General features: G+C 47.4%; 1 pseudogene across 1 annotated transcript; it reads left to right on the top strand.

Annotated features, from left to right (window-relative positions):
* Positions 1 to 8,305: 8,305 nt before the first annotated feature.
* Positions 8,306 to 9,172, top strand: LOC108283154 (annotated as a pseudogene). The gene has a single exon (XR_001816702.2). The product of XR_001816702.2 is annotated as a prothymosin alpha-like (transcript).
* Positions 9,173 to 10,403: the final 1,231 nt, after the last annotated feature.

The following is a 10,403-nucleotide window of genomic DNA, read 5'->3' as shown; positions in this document are numbered from 1 at the left end:
TGGCCAAGGAAACTTCCTCATCGCCCTCTGCTCCTCCACCCTCCTCTTCCTCCTTTTCCGACCCCGACCCGCCCGAAAAACTCTCCTTTCCATTCCCCGACCCACCGATCCCCCGCCTTATTCAAAACCTCAACCCCCTCCTGCTCCTCCTCTTCCTGATCCCAGCTTAGCCTCTCCTGTTAGTGCTCACACCCGCTCGTGCTGTACTCTCAACAATAAGACTCCTCTCCTATGCCCCCTCCGTGAAGTAGCCGGAGCAGAAGGCACTGTCTGAGTGCACGTTCCCTTCTCCTCTCCAATCTATCAGCCATTGAAAAATGCCTAGGGTCATTCTCTACCAATCCTATGGCTTATACCAAAGAATTTCGTTACCTCACCCAGGTGTACGACCTGACCTGGCATGACACTTACGTAATCCTGTCCTCCACTCTTACTCCCGATGAGCGTGACCACATTCTTACAGTGGCCTGAGCTCATGCTGATCAGGTACATCTCACAAACAATCAAATGCCAGTAGGCGCAGTGGCGGTCCCCGAGGCAGACCCTAATTGGGATTATCAAACCAGTCAAGATGGCCACCACCGCTGAGATCAAATGCTACAGTGCCTCTTAGTGGGCATGCAGAGCGCAGCTCAAAAAGTAGTTAATTATGACAAGTTAAGGGAAATAACTCAGGGTCCTGATGAAAACCCAGCTGCCTTCCTAGACCGATTAACTAATGCTATGATCCTCCATACCCAGCTAGATCCGGCCTCCTTAGCGGGGGCTACAGTCCTAGCCACCCGCTTCATCTCCCAGTCGGCAGATGATATAAGGAGGAAACTTAAAAAAGCTGAGGAGGGCCCCCAAACTCCCATATGGGGCCGGGTGAACATGGCATTTAAAATTTTCAATGGCCGAGAGGAAAAGGCTGAGGCCACCTGTCAGGCCCATTTACAGCAAAATGTAGGCCTCCAAACCCAAGCTCTTGTAGCAGCCCTGAGGCCAGCAGCCCACTGAATATTTGGTGGAGGGGGTCCGTCGAAACCCTCCCAAAGTTCTTCAAAGGCCCCACCTGGGCCCTGTTTCAAATGCGGCCAGGAGGGACACTGGGCACAGCAGTGCCCCTGTCCTCGTCCACCTCCTGGACCCTGCCCAAGCTGCAAACAGACTGGACACTGGAAGGTTGACTGCCCGTTCCAGGCTGCAGGCTCACCCTCCACACCTCTATGTGGAGGGCAGGCCAGTCCGCAGGAAGCAGTCCCTCCACTTGAACTCCTCAGCCTTCTGGATGACTGATGCAGCCCGGACTCGAGGACCCCCATCACCCTTGCCGAGCCCAGGGTAACACTGCAGGTAGTGGGTAAGTCCATTTCTTTTCTAATGGATACTGGAGCTACTACTGGGGGTACTGCCCTCCTACTCAGGACCTAGCATACCTTCCCAGGTTTCACCCATGGGGATCAATGGAAAGCCCTCCTTTCCTAACCAAACTCACCCCTTAGCCTATGACCTTGAGGGATATCCCTTCTCCCACTCCTTTCTGATCATACCCTCATGCCCAGTCCCCCTTTTAGGATGAGATATTCTCCAGACTGTAGGGGCCACCCTCCAATTCACTGGCCACCCACATTCAAGCCCATCCTCTGCCCACCTTCTACTGCTACTCCTAACTGGTATCACGCCCTGTCTTGACCCCTCGCCTCAACCCCCTATCCCTCCTAATGAAGTTAATCCCTCGGTATGGGATACCTCCAAGCCTGTGGTGGCCAGACATCAAACACCAGTTAAAATACTTCTCAAAAACTCTACCCACTTTCCCTCAGGTCCTCAGTTTCCCATCTCAAAAACCCACCACCAGGGCCTAAAGTCTATCATCACCCGGCTTCTGGCCCAGGGACTCCTTATCCCCACCAGTTCCCCTTATAATACTCCTATCTTACTGGTACAAAAGCCGACCGGCAACTACCACCTAGTTCAGGACCTGCGCCTCATCAACAAGGTGGTGGTGCCCCTCCACCCGGTGGTCCCCAATCCATACACCCTATTATCCAACATTCCCTCCACTACCTCTCATTTTACAGTTCTTGACCTCAAGGACACCTTCTTTACTATTCCCCTTCACCCAGAGTCTTACTTCCTTTTTGCCTTTACCTGGACCGATCCTGACACCAACCTGTCACAGCAGCTCACCTGGACAATCCTGCCCCAGGGATTTAGAGACAGCCCCCATATTTTCGGACAAGCTTTAGCAGCTGACCTCAGCTCCTGCTCCCTCCAACCCAGTCTCCTTCTCCAGTATGTGATGACCTATTACTTTGTTGCCCCTCCCTCTCTCTGTCTCAACAGCACACTGCCACTCTCCTTAACTTTCTTGGATCCCGGGATACCGGGTATCCCCCGCTAAAGCACAGTTGTCAGTCACCTCAGTAATCTATTTAGGCATTCACCTCACCCCCATAACTAAAAGTCTAACAACCGACCGCCGGCAGGCACTTCTTTCGCTCCAGCCTCTGGAGACTGCAGACCAGATTCTCTCCATCTTAGGATTTGTAGGATTCTTCCGTCACTGGGTACCTAACTTTGCCACTCTAGCTAAACCTCTGTATGTGGCAGCTAAGGACACACCCACGGGACCCCTCTCTCATCCTGGAGTTGTAAAACAAGCTTTCAAAACCCTACAAACTGCTCTGTCCACGGCACCTCCACTTCAACTGCCCAACCTTAACCAACCCTTCCACTTGTTTACTGACGAGAAACAAGGTATTGCAGTTGGAGTCCTAACCCAGCCCCTAGGCCCTGTGTATCGTCCTGTAGCATACTTATCAAAACAACTTGATCCCACAGTCAGGGGATGGCAGCCTTGCCTGCGGGCCCTGGGAGTGGCAACAGAACTTACCAAGGAATCCCTCAAACTTACTTGAGGCCAGCCTATCTCGGTGTTCTCTCCTCATCGACTGACAGACCTTCTCTCTCACAAATCTCTTGCTCACCTAGGACCCTCTCGCCTACAGGAGTTTCATCTACTCTTTATTGAAAATCCTTCAGTTAGCCTTCATCCCACTTCTCCACTCAACCCAGCCACTTTGTTTCCCCTTCCATCCCATTCTCCCTCCCCAGCCCATTCCTGCCCTGAACTAATGGATACATTTGCTAAACCTCGGGAGGGCCTGTCTGACCTTCCCCTACCTAACCCCGACCTTACCTTTTATGTAGATGGGAGTTCAATAGTGACAGCTGAGGGGTGGTGAAAAGCCGCCTATGCAGTGGTCACTGATTCAGCCACTCTTGAGGCATGTCGCCTCCCTGATGGAACCACCTCACAAAAAGCAGAGCTCATTGCCTTGACCTGAGCTGTCACCCTAGCACGGAGAAAGCGGGCAAATATCTATACTGAATCAAAGTATGCTTTTCTTATTACCCACTGCCATGCTGCCATCTGGAGAGAGTGGGGATTCCTTACTATGAAAGGGTCCCCCGTAATGAATGCTAACCAAATCTCTCCTACAGGCCCTATCACTGTCCAAAGAAGTCACTGTCATCCACTGCCGAGGGCACCAAGCCCAGCAGGATACTGTTTCCCCGGGCAATGCAAGGGCAGATGCAGCAGCAAAATCCTTAACCAGTACCAGGCTACCCCCATTCCAGTCCTGTTTCTCACCAAGGCCACGATGCCGATTTACTCACCATCAGAGAAACAGGCCCTCATATTAAAAGGGGGAACCGAGTCTGATCAGGGTTGGATCTTTCTAAACAACAAAATTGCCCTTCCCCGGGAACAGGCCCCTAAAATTATTGCTGAAATCCACCAGTCCTTACATATAGGGCCTAAAGTGTTGCACCGTTTCGTGCAGCCCCTCTTTTTCTTGCCTGGTCTACAACAGACGATTGAGCAAGTACACAAGGCATGCGTTACCTGCTCTAAGGTCTCATCTCAGGGAGGCTTAAGGACACAGTTTCCCACCCACCAAATGCATGGCCACCTGCCAGCCCAAGACTGGCAGATTGATTTCACCCATATGCCCACTCACAAAAAACTTCGCTACCTCCTAACCTTTGTAGATACCTTTTCTGGATGGATTGAAGCCTTTCCTACCTCCAAGGAAACTGTGGACACGGTGGCCTCCCTCTTAATTCAGGAAATTATCCCTCGTTTCGGCGTGCCTGGAAACATCTAGTCAGACAATGGTCCAGTGTTTACAGCTCAGGTGGTCCAGCTGGTCGCCAAGTCTCTCAACATCTGGAAACTACACATACCCTACCACCCTCAGTCGTCGGGTAAGGTTGAACGGGCTCACGGCATCTTCAAGAATCATCTGGCCAAACTCACCATAGAGGTAAAACTCTCTTGGCCCACACTCCTACCTCTTGCCCTAGCCCAGGTTCGAGACGCTCCACAGAGGCCAATGGGTCTCAGTCCCTTTGAGTTGCTGTACGGCAGGCCTTTTCTGGTTTCTCACAATCTCCTGGCATAGGCACCTCCTCTGGCTTCCTGCCTTCCCTACCTCTCTCTCCTCCGCCACTTACTCAGGGAACACACGGACCATACTCTCCCCATGGTTCCAGGACCAGAGGACTCCCACCCGATTATACCTCTCCAGCCAGGTGACAGTGTCCTCCTCCGGGAACTCAAGCCAGGGTCTCTGCAGCCCAGGTGATCAGGACCCCATATCGTTATCCTAACTATCCCAATGGCTGCCAAACTTTTAGGCCATACCCCTTGGTACCATGTGTCCTGCCTCAAACTGGCTCCCAAAAATAATCAGTGGAAATCTGAACCCTTGGGCCCCACTCGCCTCCGCCTCAGCCGTAACCCCTAGCCGTCAACTTCTAACCCCTCAAATTCTCCTCCTAACAATCCTCCTGGTATCCTCTTTTAAAGTCAACTCCTACTATGTCTGGCGGTTCTACCTTCAGGAGTCCAGGACAGTAGGGCAAACCACTAAATCCCAATATCTTGCCCAAGCAGATTGCCAGCCCACAGGCTGCCAATCAGCCATAAAATTTGAATTCCCAAAATCCAAGTCCAATACCATCAAAAAGTCCTGGAATAACCTTGGCCTCTGCTTTTTATATGACCAAACCAAAGACTCCTGTCATTCGAGAAACGATACCTATGGTGGATGCCCGTACACTTCTTGTGTTATACACACAACCTTCAGAACTGACACCACCCCATAAAGTAGAATGCTCTTTGCCAACGACCAAGGTAAAGTGTCCCTTATCATCCATGATCCCTGGGATGCCTGCTGGAAAAGGGGTACGGCAGGTAAAATAGACACTAGGTTTACAGACAGCCGCCCCAGTGGTACCTGGCTAATATTCCGGTCCTATACTAGGATCGTACCCGTGGAAGTGGAACAACTCAATTCGTTAAGGAACTCCATCTTACAAAATGAGAGCTCTTTAACTAACCAACTTAACCCCTCAATCCAACCCAGGCCCTCAAACAAGGCCCTCCAGCCTTTCTCCTGGCTAACTCTAGTACAGCAAGGGGCTAACATGTTAAATTTAACCAGGGCCACAGATTTCACCAACTGCTTTTTATGTGCCTTCCTTAACAAACCCCCCTTAGCCACAGTTCCCCTCCAGACCGGGTTCAATCTGTCACAATCTCCCACGGGGCCTGACACCATCTTAACGGGTATACCCTTGTTCAACGTACATTCTCAAAATCTCCCTCTCTGTTATGGGACAGCCAGCAGCCCCAGCCTCAGGTGCAACAGCACGGTAGAAGTAAAATCCTCCCTTTACGCACCTCCAGGAGGATACTTTTGGTGTAATGGAACCCTAACCAAAGTTATTGATGCATCCCTCCCTTTCTCCTGTGTGCCTGTCACACTAGTCCTGCAGTTAGAAGCGTATGGACAAGCCAAGTTCCTATTCCTCATCACACTGTCCCCTAATCACTGGAGCAAACGAGCAGTCTTCCTCCCGATAGTAGTTGGCCTCTCTTTAGCATCATCTCTAGTAGCAACTGGAATAGGGAGTGGTGCCATGGGCTACAGCATCACTTCAGACGCCCAACTGGAAGACAAGCTCCGTGTGGCTATTGAAGCATCAGCTGCCTCTTTAGCCTCCCTCCAGTGACAAATCACGTCACTGGCTCAGGTGACTCTCCAGAACCGACGGGCCCTAGACTTACTAATGGCAGAAAAAGGAGGTACCTGTCTGTTTCTCCAGGAGCAGTGCTGCTATTACATCAAAGAAACAGGCCTTGTGGAAGAAAATGTCAACACTTTCTATCACCTCCAAGAGAACCTCCACAGGAAGCAGAGTGCACCAGCCTCAGCTCTCAACTGGTGGCAATCTCCCATGCTTACCCAGTTAGCTCCCATTGTCACCCCCGTTATTGTTGTGTGTCTTCTACTAATACTAGCCCCTTTTTTTCTCAAGTTTTTACAGGCCCACATGAGAGAAATTTTCAGGGTGGCCGTAAACCAGATGATACTTCACCCCTATATCTGATTCCCAACCGAGGCACCAGCCAACTGACCCCTCCACCTCACTCCGCCCCATTCCGCAGGAAGTAGCCAGAAAGAAGCCACGTCCTATATCATCAAAAGGGTTAGAATGTAAGGCTGGTTGCCTCGCCGGGAGCTCGGACACGCCCATCCCTCTCCATGCCTGAAAATTACATCACCAGAATCTGCACTCAGCATCTAGCTCCACCACGCCCACCTCTGCACTCAACACTCAACTCTGCACTCGGCACCTAGCCCACCGTTGGAAATTCCCTCTGCACTCAGCACCAGGATCTGCATTCGACACTAAACTCTGCACTCGGCACCTAGCCAGCCGTTGGAAAACCCCACCAAAATTTAAAAGAAGTCCCACCAAAACCTGCCCAATAGTGCATTGCCCCGTCCAGCCCGCTCATCGGAAATCCCGTCTACCTACCTATAGCAGCTTGCCACGTCCATGTCCTGTTTCTCCTTAGCCAATCAGAGTGCCTTCCCTCCCTATATAACCCCATGCCTGAGAGGAGTCAGGCGCCACTTCTCTGGCCCCCTTTCCCTGGACCATAAAACCTCGCCCGGGAGCATCTAATTGTTCTCATGCAGGCCTCAGTTTCCTCATTTTAAACTCAGCAATAAACCTTACAGAGAATAAACCTTACGGTTTGTGTCTTCTCTGATTTCTTTGAGGAGTGTTCTGTAATGCTCATTATAGAGATCTTTCACCTCTCTGATTAGTTGTATCCCTAAGTATTCTATCCTTTTTGTGGCAAGTGTAATTCCCAAATATTTTTAGAAATATATTTAGATTCTAAAGGGATTGTTTTTCTAATTTGGCTGTTGGCTTGGCTGTTGGTGTACAGGAATGCAAGTGATTTTTGTACATTGATTTTGTATTCTGAAACTTTGCTGAAGTTGTTTATCAGCTGAAAGAACTTTTAGGCTGGGACTACGGGGGGTTTTAGATATAGTATCATGTGGTCTGCAAACAGAGATAGTTGACTTTATCTCTTTCTATTCACATGCTGTTTTTTCTTTCTCTTGCCTGACTACTCTGGCTAGAAGCAATTCTTAAACTACCTCATGTGTATTCCAAAAGTAAGCAAGTAAATAAATGTCCTATAGATAATGAGAGCTGTGTTTCTCAGTGTCAGAGAAATAAGTTATAAATAGGGAAAGAGAAGAGGCTAGGATGAACCCTTTGATATTGGAATTGAAGGTATTTCAGTATTCGATTATGGTTTTATTTAATATATATTTAATATGTTTTATAATATTTATAAATGTCTATTTTAAAAGATATTTAAAACCACGGCTATATATCCGTACAGAAATTTATATAAAATATGTATATATGTAAATATATTTCCCAGCTTTAACTCCTGAGAGGCCCTTGAAGCAATTATATTCCAGTAGCAATACGTATATACAGTGCCCAGATACTGGTTTCTAAATTTCATTCTTCAATAAAAAGGAACCAGAAGTCCTTGAAGAAATGGCTGATTCATGGGCTGAGTCGAGGGAAGTAGAAGAAAAGACTGTAGCATCTTAGGGTTACAGAGAGTAGTAAAGTTCTAAAAAAGATGATCAAGCCATGTCAAAAGGACACAAGAGCCACCTTGAAGGAGTTCCCAATGACCAACCAAATCTGGGACAATTTGAGCAACAAAATAAATGATAAATATAATGATAAAAAGGATTATAGTTTGCAGAATAAGTAAATATCATGCGTCCACCCCACTGGCTGCTCTGAAAAGCCATCTTTGCCTTGTTCCTCGTCCGACTCCTTGCTGGCCTCCGCCGCCTACACCGCGCGCCTACTTCGCCAGAGTCCCTGAACGCTCGCTTTCTTTTTAAGCCCCGCATCGGATCACCGTGCCTCACCATGTCAGACGCAGCGGTAGGCACCAGCTCCGAAATCACCAGCAAGGACTTGAAGGAGAAGAAGGAAGTTGTGGAAGAGACGCCCCTGCTAACCGGAATGCCAGTGAGGAAAATGGGGAGCAGACGGCTGACAATGAGGTAGATGAAGAAGAGGAAGAAGGTGGGGAGGCAGAGGAGGAAGAAGGTGATGGTGAGGAGGAGGATGGAGATGAAGATGAGGAAGCTGAGTCTGCTACGGGCAAGCGGGCAGCTGAAGATGCTGAGGATGGCGATGTCGATACCAAGAAGCAAAAGACCGACGAGGATGATTAGACAGCGAAAAAGGAAAAGTTAACATAAAAAAAACCCCAAAACAAAAGGCCGCCGTGACCTATTCACCCTCCACTTCCTGTCTCAGAATCTAAACGTGGTCTCCTTCGAGTAGAGAGGCCGGCCCGCCCACCGCAGAGGACACCCCGCGCTCTCCACTACCCAACCCAAACCATGAGAATTTGCAACAGGGGAGGAAAAAAGAACCAAAATTTCCAAGGCCCTGCTTTTTTTCTTAAAAGTACTTTAAAAAGGAAATTTGTTTGTGTTTTTAATTTATATTTTATATTTTTGTACATATTGTTAGGGTCAGCCATTTTTAATGATCTCGGATGACCAAAGCAGCCTTCAGAGCGTTCTCTGTCCTGCTTCTGACTTTACTTGTGGTGTGACCATGTTCATTATAATCTCAAAGGAGAAAAAACCTTGTAAAAAAAAAGCGAAAATGACAACAGAAAAACAATCCTATTCCGAGCATTCCAGTACCTTTGTTGTGTATGTACTTAGCTGTACTATAAGTAGTTGGTTTGTATGAGATGGTTGAAAGGCCAAAGATTAAAAGATTTCATTTTTTTCCTTTTTTGTCTATGAAGTTACTGTTTATTTTTTTTGGCCTGTTTGATGTATGTGTGAAACAATGTTTTCCAACAATAAACAGGAATTTTATTTTGCTGAGTTGTTCTAACAACAACAACAAAAAATATGAGTCCATACTGTTGTCAATAAATAATTAAATAAATATATAATTAGGGAAGAAGGTACAGCTCTTCCTTACAACAGAATGCCAGTTAATAAATGTAAAAGTGATAGAAACAGAAAATGATGATTTGGCAAACACCGCACGGTAATAATTGTTAGAGACAAGAGATATCATGGGATGTTAAAATTATTGTATAAAAATATGATAAGAAACAGGATATTTGCATAGTCTCAAAATATTCTGCTGCCAAATACTCTTGCAACAAGGCAAGATATTAATTATAATGGGAAAATAGTAAGTTTATAACGAATGCAGCATGGCAGACACTATTTCAACCAAATGATCAAATGGCAGACACCATTTAAACCAAATGATCAAAGTTAACATTGCTTTCACATCAAACAATGAGACTTGTCAACATTATGTAACATCTGATGTAATGAGAAAGACACAATATCAGTTCTGTGATATTCTTTTCAAAAATATATAACTTGGGCTGGGTGTGGTGGCTCACGCCTGTAATCCCAACACTTCGGGAGGCCAAGGCAGGCTGATCATGAGATCAGGAGTTCGAGACCAGCCTGGCCAACATAGCGACACCCTGTCTCTATTAAAAATACAAAAATTAGCTGGGTGTGGTGGCACGTACCTGTAGTCCCAGCTACTCAGTAGGCTGAAGCAAGAGAATCACTTGAACCCTGGAGGCAGAGGTTGCAGTGAGCTGAGATGGTGCCATTGCACTCCAGCCTGGGTGACATGTCTCAAAAACAAACAAAAATACATAACTTGAATTAAAACATAGAAAAACATCAGACATACTCAAATTGAGAAACATTCTAAAAAGATAACTGACTAGTCTTCTTCAAATGTGTCCAGGCCATTAAAGACAGGAATTGTTCCAAGTTGGAGGAGATAAGGAGATATGACCTCTAAATGCAATATAGGATCATGGATTGAATTCTGGAACAAAGAAGATGTTTCCTTGAAGATAGGGTTAGTGTTGAACAAATCTTACCATGTCCATTGCTACACTGGCCGGTGACAGCTCTTATCTGGGCTACCAAGATAGCCTT

This window comes from Cebus imitator, unplaced genomic scaffold (assembly GCF_001604975.1).
Source record: "Cebus imitator isolate Cc_AM_T3 unplaced genomic scaffold, Cebus_imitator-1.0 Scaffold256, whole genome shotgun sequence".
Taxonomy (NCBI): domain Eukaryota; kingdom Metazoa; phylum Chordata; class Mammalia; order Primates; family Cebidae; genus Cebus; species Cebus imitator.
Note: the sequence above shows the minus strand (reverse complement) of the source record. Positions and strands in the feature narration are given on the sequence as shown.